The sequence below is a fragment of the Octopus sinensis genome, linkage group LG10 (assembly GCF_006345805.1).
Source record: "Octopus sinensis linkage group LG10, ASM634580v1, whole genome shotgun sequence".
Lineage (NCBI taxonomy): Eukaryota > Metazoa > Mollusca > Cephalopoda > Octopoda > Octopodidae > Octopus > Octopus sinensis.
Window position 1 is genome coordinate 102,874,043 of NC_043006.1, and position 19,239 is coordinate 102,893,281.

At 35.3% G+C, this 19,239-nt stretch overlaps 1 long non-coding RNA gene across 1 annotated transcript in view; it reads left to right on the plus strand.

Annotated features, from left to right (window-relative positions):
* LOC118764998 overlaps nucleotides 1–18,616 on the plus strand; it is a 23,816-nt gene extending 5,200 nt beyond the window's left edge. The window contains exons 2-3 of the long non-coding RNA XR_005000842.1: nucleotides 14,593–14,598; nucleotides 18,606–18,616. This is a non-coding gene — a long non-coding RNA (uncharacterized LOC118764998). The remainder of the gene's footprint in view (nucleotides 1–14,592; nucleotides 14,599–18,605) is intronic.
* Nucleotides 18,617–19,239: the final 623 nt, after the last annotated feature.

Here is a 19,239-nt window from a genome sequence, read left to right on the forward strand (position 1 = left end):
GCCATGGGTACTGCCTTGGGGCGCACGTTTGCAGCGTTCTATGCGGATTTAATGGAGAACAACGTTGTACCAAGTCACACATATACAGCAGACATGAGGTACTGGGCTCACCACAGGACATCGATCATTTAAAAAAGAAATCGCTTTCTTAAACTAAATATCCAGGGCAATGTATTAGGTTGCTTCTTTTTCACATGAAATGTTGCATTTTTAATTACTTTTTATTTCAGTCATTCAAAAACTCAATCTTGTATTTAATTTTGACTCTTTCTTTCCCAACAATATTGGGATACAAAATTCGTACCCACAGAACTTATGAAAATGATAACAACCAAACTATGTTGAGTGGTTTTCATGTATGAGTAGAAACTGGATCACTCTGCCGCAGAAGCTCTACGGAATAGCAAGCGGGCCTTTGGTAATGGTTTTGTTGACATCAGAACTATTCAGAGATGGTTCCAAAGCTCTCGTTCAGAAGATGATAGCCTCGAAAATAAACCAAGATGTAGGCCGAAATCAGTTATTCGGCATGATGGATTAAATGATTTGGTTGATGAAAGGTCCGAAAACTCTCATCAGAACTCCGAACATCTCGCACAACTGTTTTTGGACACCTGTAAAGAGTTGGAAAAGTCATGAAAACGTATAGGTCTGTTCCACATCAACTGAACGAGATTAAAAAAAGAAAAGTCAGATGCCTCGAAGTGTGCTCTTTATTGCTTTCTCGACTGGAAAAAGACCATTTTTGCATCAAATCATTACTTGTTATGAAAAATGGATACTCTTTGACAACAGCAGGAGAACAGGACAGTGATTAGATGCAAGAGAGTCATCTAGACACTTCCTAAATCCACCATTAAACCATAAAATTTTAGTGGTCGCTGTATGGTGGTCTGCGAAGGGAGTTATTCATTATTCCTTTTTGCAACAACGAAAAAAGTAACAGCAACATCGTATTGCCAGGAAAATGATTGTATGCATGAAAATTGGAAAAAGAAGTAACCGAGTCTAATGAACAGAGATTGCCCAATTATGCTCCACGACATTGCACGTCCTCACGCACCTCAAGCTACTGTCCAAATGTTGCAAAGCCTGAATTATGAGAGTTTGCAACATCCTCCTTATTCCGCTGATATCTCTCCAACTGATCATCACTTATTTAAGCATTTTGAGCTTTTCATAAGCAATAAAACATTCTTAAATAGAGAAGAGGTAATTGAAGCATTCGGACAGTTTATCACAGCAAACGATGATTTTTTTCCTTAAAGATGGAATATATGACATAGAAAAACGTTGGGTAAACATCATAAATGAATATGGATCATAGTTTGATTAAATAAATCAGTTCCCCTAACGCTTCTGAAACATTTTAGTGTTACCTTTCAAATACATTTCATGTGAAACAACTTAATAAATGGTAATAAAACGATTTCGTATCTGGACATAAATATTTCAGACAGAAAAGATATCTATCTATCTATCTATCTATCTACCTATCTATCTATCTATCTATCTATCTATCTATCTATCTATCTATCTATCTATCTATCTATCTATCTATCTATCTATCTATCTGTATGTCTGTCTGTCTATCTGTGTATCTGCCTGCCTGCTTCTCTGTCTGTCTATCCGCCTGTCCGTGTGTTCGTCTCTCCGTACGTCCGTCTGTCTGTCTGTCTATCCGCCTGTCCGTGTGTTCGTCTGTCCGTTTGTCCGTCCCTCCGTCTGTCTGTCTGTCTGTCCGTCCGTCCGTCCGTCCGTTCGTCCGTCTGTCTGTCTGTCTGTCTGTCTGTCTGTCAACGTTCTCTGTCATGGTCAATACGACGACCTCATGCTACGCACATTCCTTCCAAGCACTGCTGTAAACAGCGGAAGTGAGCTGGAACGTTAAAACTTAGTGCGCATGTACAGCAGAGTTTAAGCGGTTTCACTCAGCGTGATTTAGCTTCGTTACTATAGCAACAGTCCGGATACCTATTGATCAGCCCACGTATGCATATCTATACATGTGTATATATGTGACTGTGTTTTCCCCACCACAACTGCTACACCACCGGTGTTGAGGTGTTTATGTCCCTGTAACTTAGCAAAAAAAAAAAGAACGATGCAATAAGTACTACGCTTAAAAAAGTACTAGGGCCGGTTCTTTCCACTAAAACACTTTAAGGCGGTGCTCCAGCGTGGCCGCAGTCTAATGACTGAAACAAGTAAAATAAAAAATACACAACAGAAGTCACGTGCAAAGATATACAGGTGACTATTGATGTATATAGATCTAACGGTCAAATGTGAAATTGAGATAATGCTTATACCAATGATATTGTCCTTGGCTTCTGAAAGAGACAGCAGCACATATTTGACATCATTTGATTCCGAAGAAAAGCTTATGAAGGTCGATGTATATTGGTTGTGGATTTAAAAGGTTTACTGCTCCCGAGAAAGGAAGAAATTAAAGGGAACTCAGTGGAAAATGTGGAAAAAAGCCTTGCTCTACCAAGAACACAATCCTGTACATAATATAATGTCTAGAAGAAAACTGCACCCATATATATATACTTACACTCCTACACATATACTCATAAATACATACATTGATACTTAAAACACACACAAACACACACACATACACATACACACACGCAAACGTGCACATTGTACGAACGGTCATTGGACGATTGGGTATTGAAATGATTTCATAGAATGATTATGTAGATCAATTTTAAATACAGAACAAATTTTAAATATCAAATAACTGCTACAATTCCGTTAGTTAAGTTCTACAGATCGCAGATAATTAGTCGATCTTTAACAGCAAGGTATCAGGTTACAATTTTCTTTAATCGGTTGTTCATTGCATCGTAATTTTTCTTGGTGTGCCATTAAAAGCAATCAGCACCACCAGTTGCTCGGTAAATATTTCATTTGCACCTTGCTCGCGTTTAATTACTTTTTTCACGTCTACACGTAGGATGAGTATGAACAACAATTTTGCTAAATGCATAGTGCTAAACACTTCAAGCTATTATTAGTTCGCGACACAAGTTCTTATACACTCTAGCATTGCATCGGAAATCTCATTGAAGAGGCCGCATGCGATTAGTTTCAGTTTCATACAAATATTTATCTTTGTCGCTCAGTGTTTCAACAAGTCTTCAAATCTGTGTGGGTCATTAACTAGAGAAACTAAGGTTGATGTGCTGATAACGCCTTTTGGGTTCGAGCATTTTGAATTCTAATTTAAAATTTTGAGAAGCTTCCCACATGCAAGGAAGCTATCGAAACGTATCTGAAACGGTCTTGCTAGAGTTTCTGGCCATTCTTTAAGAAACTCACTGGAAAACTATTAGGGTTAGTTGTTGAGTTCAAGCTAATTTCATCAAGGGCTGTTATAACATCTTCCCATTCTACGTCGTCGTAATCAATGGTTGTCACTTCCCTAAGTAAAAGTAGTTTATTTATTGGTATATATTCTGCGAGAGATGAAAATCCTTTGAAATCGTTCACTTTACTTACCTATTAGGAGTCGGCTGTTAATGAGCTCTTTCCTTCGAAAATGGCCCTATTTTATAATGTCAATTATAACATTGGAGTTAATTTTGTTTCGAATTTATTGAGAAACTTCGAGTTCGTTTTTATAACTCTCCAGATAAACAGACAACTTCTCTTTCTGTCCTCTTCTTTAAATGGTAGTTTGAGGTTATTTTCAAACTCAAAGGATATCTTTTTAAAGACGGACCCTGTATTTTGTCTGCTTATATATTCGATTAAAATATTTACAAGCTTATCCAAAACGTGCATAAGCTGATTAAATAATGCACATTTTTTCATTCTTTTGTGATTTTCTACAATACTCTGTGGCCTTATACAATATTTATTCGGTGGTTAGATTTCGAATCAGCAAACTGGACAAGCAACGGGAAATAAATTTACTACCAACATGGGCTACAGTGGTTTTTACCGGCCAATTTAGATCCCTACAGAGTGCCTATAATGTATTTTGCTTGGATTTTCATGTCTTTTTCTTTTGTGTCGCACATACATACATACATACATACATACATACATACGTACGTACGTACATACATACATACATATATACGTACGTACGTACGTACATACATACATACATACATACATACATACATACATACATACATACATACATACATACATACATACATACATACATGTATACATACATACGTACACACATACATACATGCGTACACACATACATGCATACATACATACATACGTACGTATGTATACATACCTACGTACATACATACACACGTACGTATGTATACATACATGCATACATACGTACACACATACATACATGCATACACACATACATGTATGCACACATACATAGACACATACATATATAAAGATATGAGAGAAAAAAATAGAATTCCAGTAGCACATACTTCCATACTATTGTTCACATCAGGTAGCCGATTACTGCGAATCAGCTTTAAACGGTATACTACAGGGTTTATACTCGAATATAAGACTCTTACATAAATGTATGCATATGCATATATGTGTATGCGCGCCAGTGTATGCCTGTGTCTGTGTATGCGTGTGCATGCCTGTATGTATATGTATGTATATGTGTGTGTGTTTGTGTGTGTGTGCATGCGCTTGTGTATGTGTGTGTCTGCGAATGCATGTATAAATATATATATATATGTATATAACTGTATATCCATCACTCAAACATTTCAAGCAGTTCATACTTCCTAAAATCTATTACGAGAGTGACTTTCTCTTTTAATGATATTCATGGTGTTTGTCTCCCACGACATAATCACACCAGCAAAACAAATATTCCTCTTCTATTTACTCCATACTCACATTCTCCGATTTTACGTCATTTTCAGCCAATTCTAATCTCTTTACAAATCATTTGAGCAGCCTTCCATTCTTACTGCACTTTACACAACACACACACACATACATTCATACATACATACATACATAAATACATTCATACATACATACATACATACATACATACATACATACATACATAAATACATTCATACATACATTCATACATACATACATACATAAATACATTCATACATACATACATACATACATAGATACATACATAAATACATACATACATACATACATACATACATACATAAATACATGCATACATACATACACACATACATACATACATACATACATACATACATACATACATAAATACATACATACATACATGCATGCATACATACATACATACATACATACATACATACATACATACATACATACATACATACATATATATATATATACATACATATATATATATATATATATATATATATATATATATATATATATATATATATACATTGGTAAAAACGGTAAGATAACAAAAGAAAGAAAGAGACCTCAATATTATGTAAATAGAGGAAATTTATCTGTAAAATAAAATAATATATAATAATACATACGTATACACACACACACACACACACACACACACACACATATATATATATATATGTATATATATATGTGTGTGTATATGTGCATGTATAAATGTAGACTGGTATGCATGTAGCTGGTGTTTACGAAGTTTTAAACAGGAATTATTTATCTCTTCTCTATTTTCAATTATTATAATCTAATGTTGCTATAGAATAGGCACTCCTTTGATTCCTTAGCACCACAACCACACCACCACCACCACCACCACCACCACAACCACTATAACGATCACCACAACTCTACCGCCATCACTCTCACCATAATCAACATCACTACTACCATCACTACTACAATTGCCACCAGAAGAAACCAAATCCAACAACAAAAAACACAGCAACATCAATCTAAATACCTAAATTATATGCCATTACACTTGTTAGCATTCATCGATTAATCTTTAATTTATATGACCACCGTCTTTCTCAAAGATTGCCGCAACATGTTTTCTGTTTCTTAATTTGTTTTTGCATTTTTTCTCTTAGTGAAATCAACTTCTCTGGCCTTATTTTTTTTTGTCGTTTCTCTTGCCTTCATTTGTTATTTTCTCTCAATTCCAAGTAATATGAAGATCAATAAAATATTTACAGGACAACAACACACTCACAGACATTACAAGAATATTTCTCTCAATTCTACACACTTTACTTTCACTTTTGGAGTCTTTTCCAGTCGTTTTAGTTTTTTGCAGCCATTCTTTTGTTCTTGCCAGACAAACATCGTTTATTTATTCTTTGTTTTATTCTTTATATTTTTTGCGTTGTTTTCCTTCCTATGTTTATTTCTCACTTTCGTTTATCGTTATTTCTTTTGTTGTATGTTTTTCTCTTTCACGTATGTTTTCTTTCTACCATATTCTCAATATTTTCTTCATTCATATTTATTTCTTCCTTCATTCTTTAACTGTAGTCTGATTTCTTCTCATCCCCTTTTTATTCGTTCACATTTGTTTCTTATTTTATATTTTCATCATTTAATCCTTTATAACTTTTTGCTTATATATTTTCCAAGTTTTTCTTCACAGAACTTTCTTCTTTTCATCTTTCCTTTTCACTCCTATAGTCTCTGATTTAATAACTGTTTTCTTCTTTCTCTCTCCGTTTCTCATTTTCTCATTAACCTTTCCTCCAGAAGCTCTAAATTTCTTTCTAAATTTTGATTATTTCTTCTATTTCTCGCTATATTTTCACTGTCGGTATCACATCAGTAGCAACTCAACTACTTCCTTTATCAAATACTTCTCTTTCCATTTTAAATGTTATTCATTTTCACTTTCTCTCAGCTACGTCCCTCTCTTAATATATATTCCATCTTTCTCTCTATTTGCCTCACGTCCACCACAACAATAGATCATCCTACCATAGACACTTAGAAAACACTGCATCACTATCCAAACACATATAGGAATTAAAGCAAACGGCTGGAAACCTGAACATCACCTGGGAAATCATAAACAGAGCAACAACGTTTAAGAACTGATCTACGCTTTGTGAGCTTTTGTCTTTCGAATAAGTTCCCGCTTCTCATTCTAATTCTAACCAAACTAACATTTCCCGACTTGTCGCTTTACACCAAATTTCCTGATGGTTAATTTAGAAGCATAATACCATACAGAAAGTATTTATAACGTTATCCATGATCTGACCAATCATTGACATCTAACATTTTTATTTTCCATTGTTTTGGGGCAGCTGATATGTACGGTAGATTGTAAAGCATATACTATACTTCTTTTAGGTCTGATTGCAAAGTCATACTTGCGAACATATCGTGTGTTTGTGTTTGTGTGCAAGTGTGTATATATATATACATGTGTGTGTGTGTGGACATGCGTGGTCGAATGATTAGGGTGTCAGGCTCAGAGTTTTATGGTCGTGGGTTCGATTTCTAGACTGAGTTGTACGTTCTGTCTTTTAGAAATGCACGATTCCACGTTGCTCTAGTCTACTCTGTTGCAAATGAGCCCTCGTATAGTGCTGGTACAACCATCTTTCTCACCATCTGTGGCATGCTAGCTGGCTCAAGGGAGGCTGAACCGAGAGATGGCTGTCTGCTTACAACTACATAAACAACTAAGGTAATTAGCGAAAGTGTGGTACGAGCTATCCGGTCATATAGGTCAGTTGGTGATGGCTAAGCTTATGTATGTATGTATGTATGTATGTATGTATGTATGTATGTATGTATGTATGTATGTATGTATGCATCTATGTATGTATGCATGCATGTATGCATGTATGTATGAGAGCTCAAAATCTCTCGTGGAAGCGTCATCCAACCAAAATGCAAATATATGGGAAATTACCACCTGTGTCATCTCTTGTGAAAGGTAGTAGAGTCCAGTTTGCTGGACATTGTTGTAGAGCTGAAAACGAGGAAATTTCTCCTCTTCTCCTCTGGAAGCCATCTACTCGCGATACCAGAGAGCGCACACTCTCCTACCCTGATGTAATCTCCAGGGATACAGGCATCCAGCAACAGGATCTCCGTAATGCCATGATGGACCGTGAAGTCTGGCATAGCATGGTAAATTCCCTTATCTCGACCACGGTCGAACAATGATGATGATGTATGTATGTATGTATGATGTATGTATGTATGTATGCATGCATGTATGTATGCATGCATGCATGTATGTATGTATGTATGTATGTATGTATGTATGTATGTATGTATGTATGTATGCATGTATGTATGTATGTATGTATGTATGTATGTATGTATGTATGTATGCATGTATGTATGTATGCATGTATATATGCATGTATGTATGCATGTATTTTGTGGAGGCGCAATGGCCCAGTGGTTAGGGCAGCGGACTCGCGGTCGGAGGATCGTGGTTTCGATTCCTAGAACGGGCGTTGTGTGTGTTTATTGAGCGAAAACACCTAAAGCTCCACGATGCTCCGGGAAGGGGTGGTGGCGACCCCTTTTGTACTCTTTCGCCCCAACTTACTCTAGGGGGAACACATACGCCACAGAAACCGGGAAATCGGGTCCATGAACATGGCTACGCTTGAAAAGGGCGCATAAATAAAAAAAATTGTATGTATGTATGTGTATGCTTATGCGTGCGCGAGTATGTGTTCAAACGAGTGAAAATTAGTCTTTTAGAAGTACAGTGTCATAAAATTTTTGAATATAAACTAAAATGACTCGGTATTACAATTACCAGAAGTACAACTTTAAAATTTTCTAAGTACGATAAAAATAATTCAAGAAAAGGTGTGTATATTTAGGGAGAAGCAGGAGTGGAAGCAGGAAGAGTAGAAAAAAAAAGAGAGTGTGGGAGTGTGTGTGAGACTGGAGAAAGAAAGAGAGAGAAAGAGAGAGAGAGAGAGAGAGTGAGAGAGAGAGAATTTTAGCTATATGTAGTGGTAAGAGAGAAAAGGAAGGCGTGCATTTAATAGCGAGCACGTTAAATTTGAAACGAACAAAGCTGGAAGTTGGTAGGTGTGCGCTCCACTACTTGCAATATATATCGGGTGCAGATTGCATCGATTAACCCGCTGGGGTTAAAATGGTAGTAACGCCGGTTCCTACAGAACAACCAGGTTCAAGTGGTGCCAAACATTACTTCTCAGCATAGTTACTGCTTCCATCTCTTATAAAGATTTTCTAACTGGTTAATTTGCTTATTGCAAAGAATAATGTAAACTGTAAAATAATGTAAAATACATCTAGAAGGAAAAGAAATTGAAAATATTTGTAAAGAATTTATAATTGGCTAACAATGGCTTTGAAACGGAATTCTTGCATAAGGAATAAGCTGAAGGGAACGCATAGCTTGCTTTGGCATGATTTATGCCTTTTTAGTTTGTTTTTTCTTTTGTGTGTGGAGAATACTAACTCTGTTAATAGCGTTAAAGAATCGGAGATTCGCTCTTATATCATGTGATAGGAATTAGGAGCCGATTGAAATGTATGAGTATTTTAGAATGTTTATGCAACTGTAGGAAAGGCTAGTATGAAGTTACTGTTAAGGAAGAATCCGTGATAAAATATTTTGTTCGAGTTCCTGAAATGTATGATCAAAATTGTATACTGATTTATTTGAAATAGTGTTCTTGGGATTCACGGTCAAACGGCTAGGTGGAATTGCGCGAAAACTTACACAGATGTGTAGAATGATCTGGTGGTGTTGCTGGGCTTTGTAGTTTTTCAAAGCTCCCATGGTTACCGAGATAATCTACTATAATAATACTCTTGTATTTATGAATGACAAAGGAAGGGGGTGATAGATGAATAAGGAAGGAAGGGGTGATGTCATACTTGGTAGTGGGATGATGAAAATTGTGCGCTGAAAAAAATTTATCAAACAGCGTTTCAACTCTGAATATATTTGTTTATATGTTATAGGGGGTATATAAATGTGTGTGTGTGTGTGTGTGTGTGTGTGTGTGTGTATATGTGTGTGTTTGTGAGTGTGTGCAAGCGCGCAATGGAAGTGGGATGGTTAATATTCAATGCTGAAAAGAAAAATCAAACAGCGTTTCAAATCTGTGTATATGGTATTTACTTGCCAGTTCTTGTATTTAGTCACACCCAGCTTTATGTGGCCTTAAGTCGGACAAGAAGGAAGGAAAATTCTTTTGAAGGAAACAAGCAGTCGAAGGATGTTAGTTGCGAACAGATTTTTCAAAAAAAAATTTAGTAATAAAAGAATCATTAAACCAAAATTTTGTACCTCATTTATATATAAAGTACCACAATTAACCGTCATTTTTGACGGCACGGAGACCAGTTCGTAATTGAAAATGTTAAAGACGTTGAATTTTTGTGTCCCAAACTGTTTTTGAACCCATTATTTACATGCTAAAATTCTATGTGTTTTGGGAACCAATTCCAAAAGATTTATATATGTATATATATAATAATAATAATAATAATAATAATAATAATAATAATAATAATAATAATAACAATAATAATTGCACACAGCACTACTAGGCACTGCACACATCCTACGCAGAACACTTTCCATACAGTAACCATCAGGGCATCACAACAAATCACACCATATACCCAAGGCACACAGAGCTGCGCACGGTAGTGAGTTGAAAGCACGCTATAAAAGAATAATAATAATAATAATAATAATAATAATAATAATAATAATAATAATAATAATAATAATAATAATATGCCCTGATGCAGTACCAATGCCCTGATGCAGTACCAATGCCCTGATGCAGTACCAATGCCCTGATGCAGTACCATAAATGCCCTGATGCAGTACCAGGCAGTGGCTCTCATGCCTTCTGATCTTAACTGATTGGAAGTGTTATCATGTACATTGTTTTGTCTTGGTATAAAAGATGGGCTACAGCAAATATTCTGCTCAATACCACAGATTTGCTTGTTAGTTGTTTGACCTTAACCAGTTGAGCATGTCCCTTAGTGGCTGACGATATGTGCATCTCTGATCACGAGCAGAAGTAGTGGGGGAGCATCATAGCCATGTGTTGAGAAGGATTCTTGGGGTTTGAATAATTCACCTCTGGAAACATGGGTGTTTCGTTCAACGTCCTTAAATAACCCTTATTCAAGGACCTTTGAGCGGGATGGGTTACTCGATCTGAAGAAAATTCTAACTGGGCTCCACCTGCAAGGTCATGTGCTGTTTATCTTGATATGAGATCACCATGTCGCGCACATATGGTTGTGATGCATGTGCCTGGTGTACCCTTATCAGACGGGTAGTCATGATGGGTATACTGGGCTTCGTATATTTTACCCCAGTGTCACTTTGATGGCATGCTCTGCTCGCTCACTCAATAATAATAATAATATTAGGGAGTATAACTCCAAACTTACAGGGAAAAATTCAATTTAGTATTAAATCAAATTTTCCAGTATAAATATATAAAATATAAATTAGAGATAAAACCACTATTAGGCAACTCAAACAGTGATAGACATAAACCAAAACATAAATAACAAATACTATATATTTTTATAAAACATACAACTTATAACTAGATCTCAAAAAGTATAAAAATGAATATATAAGTAAAAAAAACTACATACGTTTCATGGCTACAATTAAATTCGAATTACAATTAAGTTTAAATTCAATTGAAATATATTCGATTTAAAATTATAGTCAATCTTCAGGTTAATGATAATAGTTAAATGAATAAGCAAATATATAAATATGTGTGTGTACATACATTATATATATATATATTTATTTAGTCATATATATATATATATATACACGCGCGCACACACACACACATATATATATATACGCATATATATATATATATATATATTATATATATATATATCACGTGATCACGTGATCGACCACACGGAGCCCATAGCGATAATGGGCTCCGTGTGGGCAGTCATCTAAAAGTTTTTGTGCATCTTGATGCTGACATAAGTTCCTTGTTTTTCCTGATGAGAAGGCGGCATAATGCACCCCTTATTCCTTCGAAATTAGGAATATGCAGTCTTCGAAACATATGTCGAAAATAAAGGAATTTTGTTAATTCGTCGTTCAACTCCATTCTTTCATTTATTTGTATTTAAAAAAAACACACAAATTTCCACACGAAAGCACGTGATCTCTGCCCTAGGCATGTAGCTTCAACCGTGTTTTTCTGACGTGAATTTGCTACCCAGGTATCGGTTAACCGAATTATCCATAATAAGATAATTCATTCAACTACTCAAATATTTATATATGTATATATATATATATATATATATATATATATATAGATATATATATATATATATATATATATGTACACATATGTGCATATATATTTACACACATGCAGTATTGATGGTGATTTCATTGCGTCTGTAATTCAAAGACTTCAGATTAGTCCCAGAAATAAACCTGATTGATGGTTGACTTTCTACTGACCAATTCTTAACGAATACTAGCTAGCTCTCAATGGAGATATTAGTATTTGAAGCTAGATAGTTCTTACAGAAGGAAAAGTGATCACTAAAACCATGAGAATCCATACATTAAAGTGCTGTTGGCCAATGGCATTCCAGAATTCAATGCATAATATATATACAGCCTGTTTACATGTACACTTTCAAAAGCATTTTGAAAATAATAACATCCCAAAATTCCTGATACACAAGAAAACAGAGCTGCAGGAACAAAAAACAAAAACAAAAACAATAAGAAGTGATAACCGATGAAAACTTTGTGGAGTTAACGCCGAAGAAAGCACCACATCATAAGCTGTCTTTTGAAAACGTCAATGTGATATGATATTGTGGTCAAGACATTGTCTAATGAGATCAGTCGGAGACCAAAGATATAAGGGCTTATAGAAATGTAGAGGTTATAACCACTCGTGATATGAAAGAATACATGTGAAATGTCAATGTGAAAACCCCAATAAAAGGCAAACATAATAGACCGAACATACTGATTTGGGGCAGAGAAGAGAAACTATGCACCGTAGTAGAAATTTGGTATTCTGAGGATGTCAATATAAAGTTAAAAATCACTGTAAAAGAAAACACCTACGCTGATCTGTTGAGAAAGTTACAGCAACTCCACTCGGATTGCAAGGTCAGATTTATACATATTAATATTCGGGAACTAGTATATGCAACTGCCTCGGCTCCAATCTTGGCAAGTTAGGGTTATTAAAACCGTAAAGGCGAAAGCTAATTAGATTAAAGTTACATGTCATCAATGAAATTGTTAAAATATATAAAACTTTCCAAAAGTGTAGCATATAAATACAGGAACACACGTCTAGATTTGTAACTATATACATGAGTTGATGATGAAATTCCAATCAAGGAACTTCGAATCTAGGTTAGAAACAGGATCTTGCTCCATTGGTAATAAATTTAGAAATTAAACTAGACTAATAACTTACATTTACACACAAGCACATACATTTGCATACATATGCATGCATATACACACAAGCACATACACAAACACGTACAGGCAAATATAGGCTTTAACTACCAATGTAGTTAAGGATATACACAATAGTACTTAATGAGACAGCACTTCATTGACCAACCGGGTATAGAGGATATCAGTACAGAAAGAGAGGAGAAAGAGAAAAAGATGTAGTGAACGCTCAATGACAGCCAATGTCTGCCAAGACGATCACGCAATCTATATATAGATTCCATAGATGTTAACAAAATTGATAATATTTTATCAGATATCACAGTGTTGTGTGTGTCCCTTGAATGACTGTGTTGTTGAGCATTTAAGGTACTTCATTCTCTGAAGAAAGTAGCTTAAATCGCATTATATTACAATAAACCACGCATAACACAACGATATAATTTCAAGTTCTATTGTAGTGTGTATTGTGCTGCACTATTTGCCATAGTATAATCATTATTCTTACCTGTCCATTACGACTAGTATTAGTTCCGATCATGTGGTGTAATCCTGGTGGATAATTCTTATATGGGAGACAATCACTTCTAGATTAAGTTAAGGTGAAAATTGGAATTTAAATGGTGTAAAAAATGTTGGCAGAGTATACAAAATTGATATTTTTCTACACATTCTTTTTTCAATAGCTTATGGTTTTAATAAAAAATGGACCCACGCGAATCACCTATCAAATTTTCTAGTTCGCGATCTTCAAAACACGCACACACACACACACACACACACATACACACACACACATACACACACACACACAAACATATTTTCGTTCATCTCATAAATAATGCGGTTTTTTATACTTTTATTTTTCAAAATTAAGGGTAAGTTCTTTTTTAAATCTAAAATATACTCCCCTTCATTTCCTACAATGCTCTTCCATTCTATCTGGTAGACTTGCAAGGCCCCTCTTCCAAAATTCACTTGTGTGTGACAAAAAATACTCCTCCAGTACTGTTCTGACCTCGTCTAAAAAATTCATATTTTTTCCTTCCAAATGCTTTTGAAAACTGCAGAATAAATGATAATAAGTTGTGACGATGTCCGGCAAATATGGGAGGTGGGGCATCGTTTCCCATTCAAACTGCTCCAGCTTTCGGAATGTCATCCTTGCTGTATGTGACCGAGCATATTATCCTGCTGGAAGAACACCTTTCGTCTAGAAACCGAAGATGGCCGTTTTTCTTCTAGCGCTGACTCGAGCCGCTCGAGCTGCTCGTAGTAGAAATCCTTTGTTATCGTTCAAAGTTCAAAGTGGCTTAAACCTTTCATATTCCACCTTATGTGGGTGAAGACCTTCTTTAGCCTGGGGTGCCGGTGTTTCTCTTCTCTCTACTCACTGTCTTCGTCACCAGCCACTATTCGATTAGAAAAGGGTCATTCGTGAGACATGACTGTAAAGAAGAGCTTACATTCACTCTTTGCGCGTGATTAGACTCGGAACGTTTGTGAGGAACCCATTAATCTAATATGCTGGCATTTTCCGATGGCACGCAGGGATCGATGAATGGTTGAATGACCAAATCGAAGCTTTTCTGCTAGTTACTCAACAGTTACAATGGGATTTTGCTCCACCAGGGTTTGCAGAACGTCCTCGTCAAGCTCTACAGATCTTCAAGGACGAGGCTCGTCTTCTATGTTGTAGTTTCCGGCTCGGAATATCTGAAACTACTGTTGACATTGGCTTACGCTTATTGTCCGATCCCTATATACTGCATTAATATTTCTCGCACTTTGCTTTGCGTTTTTGCCTTTATTGAACTTAGTAAAATATGCCGAATATACCTCTTTATAATTTCCATTATAGCTTTGAAAAAATAACAATTAAAATCGAACTGCACCCTTCAAAACTGGCACTAAGAATAAGTACAAGGTAAAGTTACTACCTGCTTTTATAGCAAATTGATGCAGGTAGTTTATCCCGTCCCCGCTCCGACTTTTAGTTCATGCAATTCACAAAACCGCATTATTTATGAAATGGCCCAATATATGTATGTATGCATACACACAAACAAACGTACTTGTATACGCGTACATAAAGCGCAAGTAGAAAGACAGACATATACACACGCAAACTTGTATACATATACTTAAACACACATATATGCACATTTATATTTATACTTATACTGATATATATATATATATATATATATATATATATATATATATATATATGTATATATAATATGTATATATATATATAAACACACAGATATATGTATGTATATGTATACACGCACACGCACCCACACACTTACACATATGTACGTATGTATTTGTATATGAAACCATTTATATCAGTAAGGAAAAGTCCTTAATACATAAAGTAGTAAAGCAGGAGTGGCTGTGTGGTAAGTAGTTTGCTAACCAACCACATGGTTCCGGGTTCAGTCCCACTGCGTGGCATCTTGGGCAAGTGTCTTCTGCTATAGCCCCAGGCCGACCAATGCCTTGTGAGTGGATTTGGTAGACGGAAACTGAAGGAAGCCTGTCGTATATATGTATATATATGTGTGTGTGTGTTTGTGTGTCTGTGTTTGTCCCTCTAGCATTGCTTGACAGCCGATGCTGGTGTGTTTACGTCCCCGTCACTTAGCGGTTCGGCAAAAGAGACCGATAGAATAAGTACTGGGCTTACAAAGAATAAGTCCCGGGGTCGATTTGCTCGACTAAAGGCGGTGCTCCAGCATGGCCGCAGTCAAATGACTGAAACAAGTAAAGAGAGAGTAAATCAATAATAAACAGCAATGAAAGAGACCCAACGTTTCACACTGTAGTTACTCCGAGTTTCTTAATCAAGCTGTTTTGACACAACTAAGGGAGTTTATTACAATACATAGGCTTATATAGGTATTATAGTTTTGCTCAGTAGAAATTTTGGGTTTTAAGATTAAATCGAATTATAATATACCAAATATTTAAATATTATATAACGCTATATAAAGAAAGTGGTGAGAAAGGTAAAACGAAGTTGGTGTCTGAAACGAAGAGGAGGTTGCAGAAGAGGAAATTATGTAGAGAATTAATCATTATATTGTAATTTTTGTGAACATGATAGCATTAAGTAGAATATATTCTTTTTTATTCTTATATTTGATTCGGTCATTAGACCACAGTCGTATACGATATCTTTATATATGTGTACTTTTATGAGAGAAATTTAAACGAGGAAAACACACAAAGAAGTCATTGAAAGTACGAGTAAATGTATTAAAGTTGAAGAGTAAAAAAAACAGTCACATGACTGTATCTGTCCGAGGAAGAAAGAGGGAAAGTTTCATAACAATCTAAAGAAAAGGAAGGAAACATATAACATACATAGATACATAGATATATACATACATACATACATACATACATACACATATATACATATATATATATATACATATATATATAGATACATACATACATACATACACACACACACACACACACACACACACATATATATATATATATATATATATATATATATGATAGTCTGAAGAGAACAGTTGATCGGCATTTCAATAAATATCCAATAGCCAAAAGCAGAAACGAGCTCCGTTTTCTAATTATGAGCAATAAAGAAAAAAAAAGTAAGAGAAGAGAAGTCAGTTTATCAATAGTATGCAGTTCCATGTCTTTGAACAACGGTTTATATAAACTTTTGATATATATCTTTGAACTACAGCCTGATCAGACATCTTGTTTTAAGGGTAGTTAATACACAAAAACTGACACAAAGATGTGATTAAGAAGATAGAAAAATACTCATAGAATAATTAGAGTATTTCAAAGAATCTCTAAAAGGATCGAAGTAGTTCAAAGAAATTCCAGTTATAACATTGATATTCAGTTATATAATATTCAGCTTGAAAAGTAAATAGTACTTTTCAAAATAAACTTTTTTAGGTGACGACATTTTGCAATAAGCTCTGTTCTATAATTCAACAAGTGAAAAAGAAACATTAAAATGAATAGTCTCTGAAGCATCTGAAAGTAATACGGTCCAGATCATTCAACCCCCAGTCTCCAAACATGTTTTAAAAGGCATGTGATTTCTTTGACTAAAACTCAACAGAGGCATCTTAAGATTTAGGACAAAGCAATTGTCCTGTGCAAGAGAGATTATTCAATGATTTTAAAAGAGTGTTCTGAGATAATGATAAACCATCAAATTCACTCTTGTATTTTCTCATTTTCACTTGAACTCATGTCAAGAATATTTTAACAAGATACAAAAACGCATTAAAACATTTTGAAAGCACAAAAACTTTGTGCCCGTTATAATTCGGAATAACAAAGTTTCTTGAACATCAACGTTTCTATATCTTCAGGTCCTTTGTTCTGTGAGATGTAGTTGATGTTGGTGTACGTTACTACCATTCTATAGTTGATAGAGCAAGAGGTTAGACTTAGATTTAGGTAGTCTGCCTTGAGCTCCAGGAGTCATAACGCTGGAGCTTAATCTAGTTTCCATGAGGTATAAGTGACTGAAATTACATCACCTTCTCCAGAATGGGACGCTGGCCCTTCGGAAGGCTAACTTCCCAGATAATTTTGCAACTCATTTTACAGCCGAGGAGACTGGAACAACGTGAAATGAAATTTTTGCTCAACGATATAACGCACCGCCTTGTACAGGAACCGAAACCGTGATCGTAAGATCATGGTTATAACATCCTGATCTCCAGGCCAAACGCCTATTATCAGCAGATTTAAACCTTTGACTGTTGTTTCCAGTTTTGTTTCGTAACTCAAGGTTGGGGGAATGTTTGTTCGCGATAAGTCTACATGACATGTGTCTTCATTTCTGCATTATGACGTGCTGTTAATATCGGTCTCATAAATAATCGTCTAGTTTTGTGAGGACATCTACCGTATAAGATAGATATGATATCTATGAAATTTTGCTTAATTTTGATTAGTATAGTACGTCGCAAGTGTTCATCATTTTAAATGTACAGCATCTTGTAAAAATAATATCATAATCGTCGTAGTTCTTATAACAGCTACAATCGCAAGATTTACATTTAACAAAGTTAATAGTTTCCACCGTCTTTGTTGAATACTCTGTTACTCTGCCTCTCAACCTTGATGGTTCTAAGAGTAAATATTCCCAAAGGGAAAGCTTTCACGTTTACTGTTCCCTTTTATTCCACACCCTCGGCGAATCTACAAAGCAATCACCTTCCAGCTCATGTGGTTGATCATCAAAACTATTGGCAATAAAATTCTCGAATCCTGTAAATCTCTCTCGCCCTCTCTTTATCTATTCTTAAAGACGATCGTCACGATTTTCAGTAAGGTAAAACAACCAGAAACCTAAAATTCTGTAACAAACCAATTGGATTTTGCCCTTCTTAGCAGTCATAATTGTAAGTGATACCAATTGATATCCACGGTTCACAGTCATGCGGATTGCTATTGAGAGAAAGGGTTTTAATTGTAGTGATGCCTCTACTGATGTTCTATTGCCGCATGGACATTCGTTGACCCCATCTGAGAACCGTCATTTATGGAGTCCTTGTTGTAAACAGATGTGATCGATCTATTTTAATTCAATTCCATGTTATATCAAGAAATGGAATTATTTAAATTACTCTAGGGCAATAAATGTTTTGGACAACGTTGTTTTGTAGGTTCTCTATTATCTTCTTGAAAACGTCACTATGTGTTTATGATGACAAAAATATCTTGAACAAACCTGATCATATCGTATCATTATGGTTTGGCATTATTTTGTTTTCTGTTGCAACTATATAGGATGCTTCAAATACGAGTCCTAATAGAGAATCCATTATTACTCCATCTTTTTCGTATATAACCTG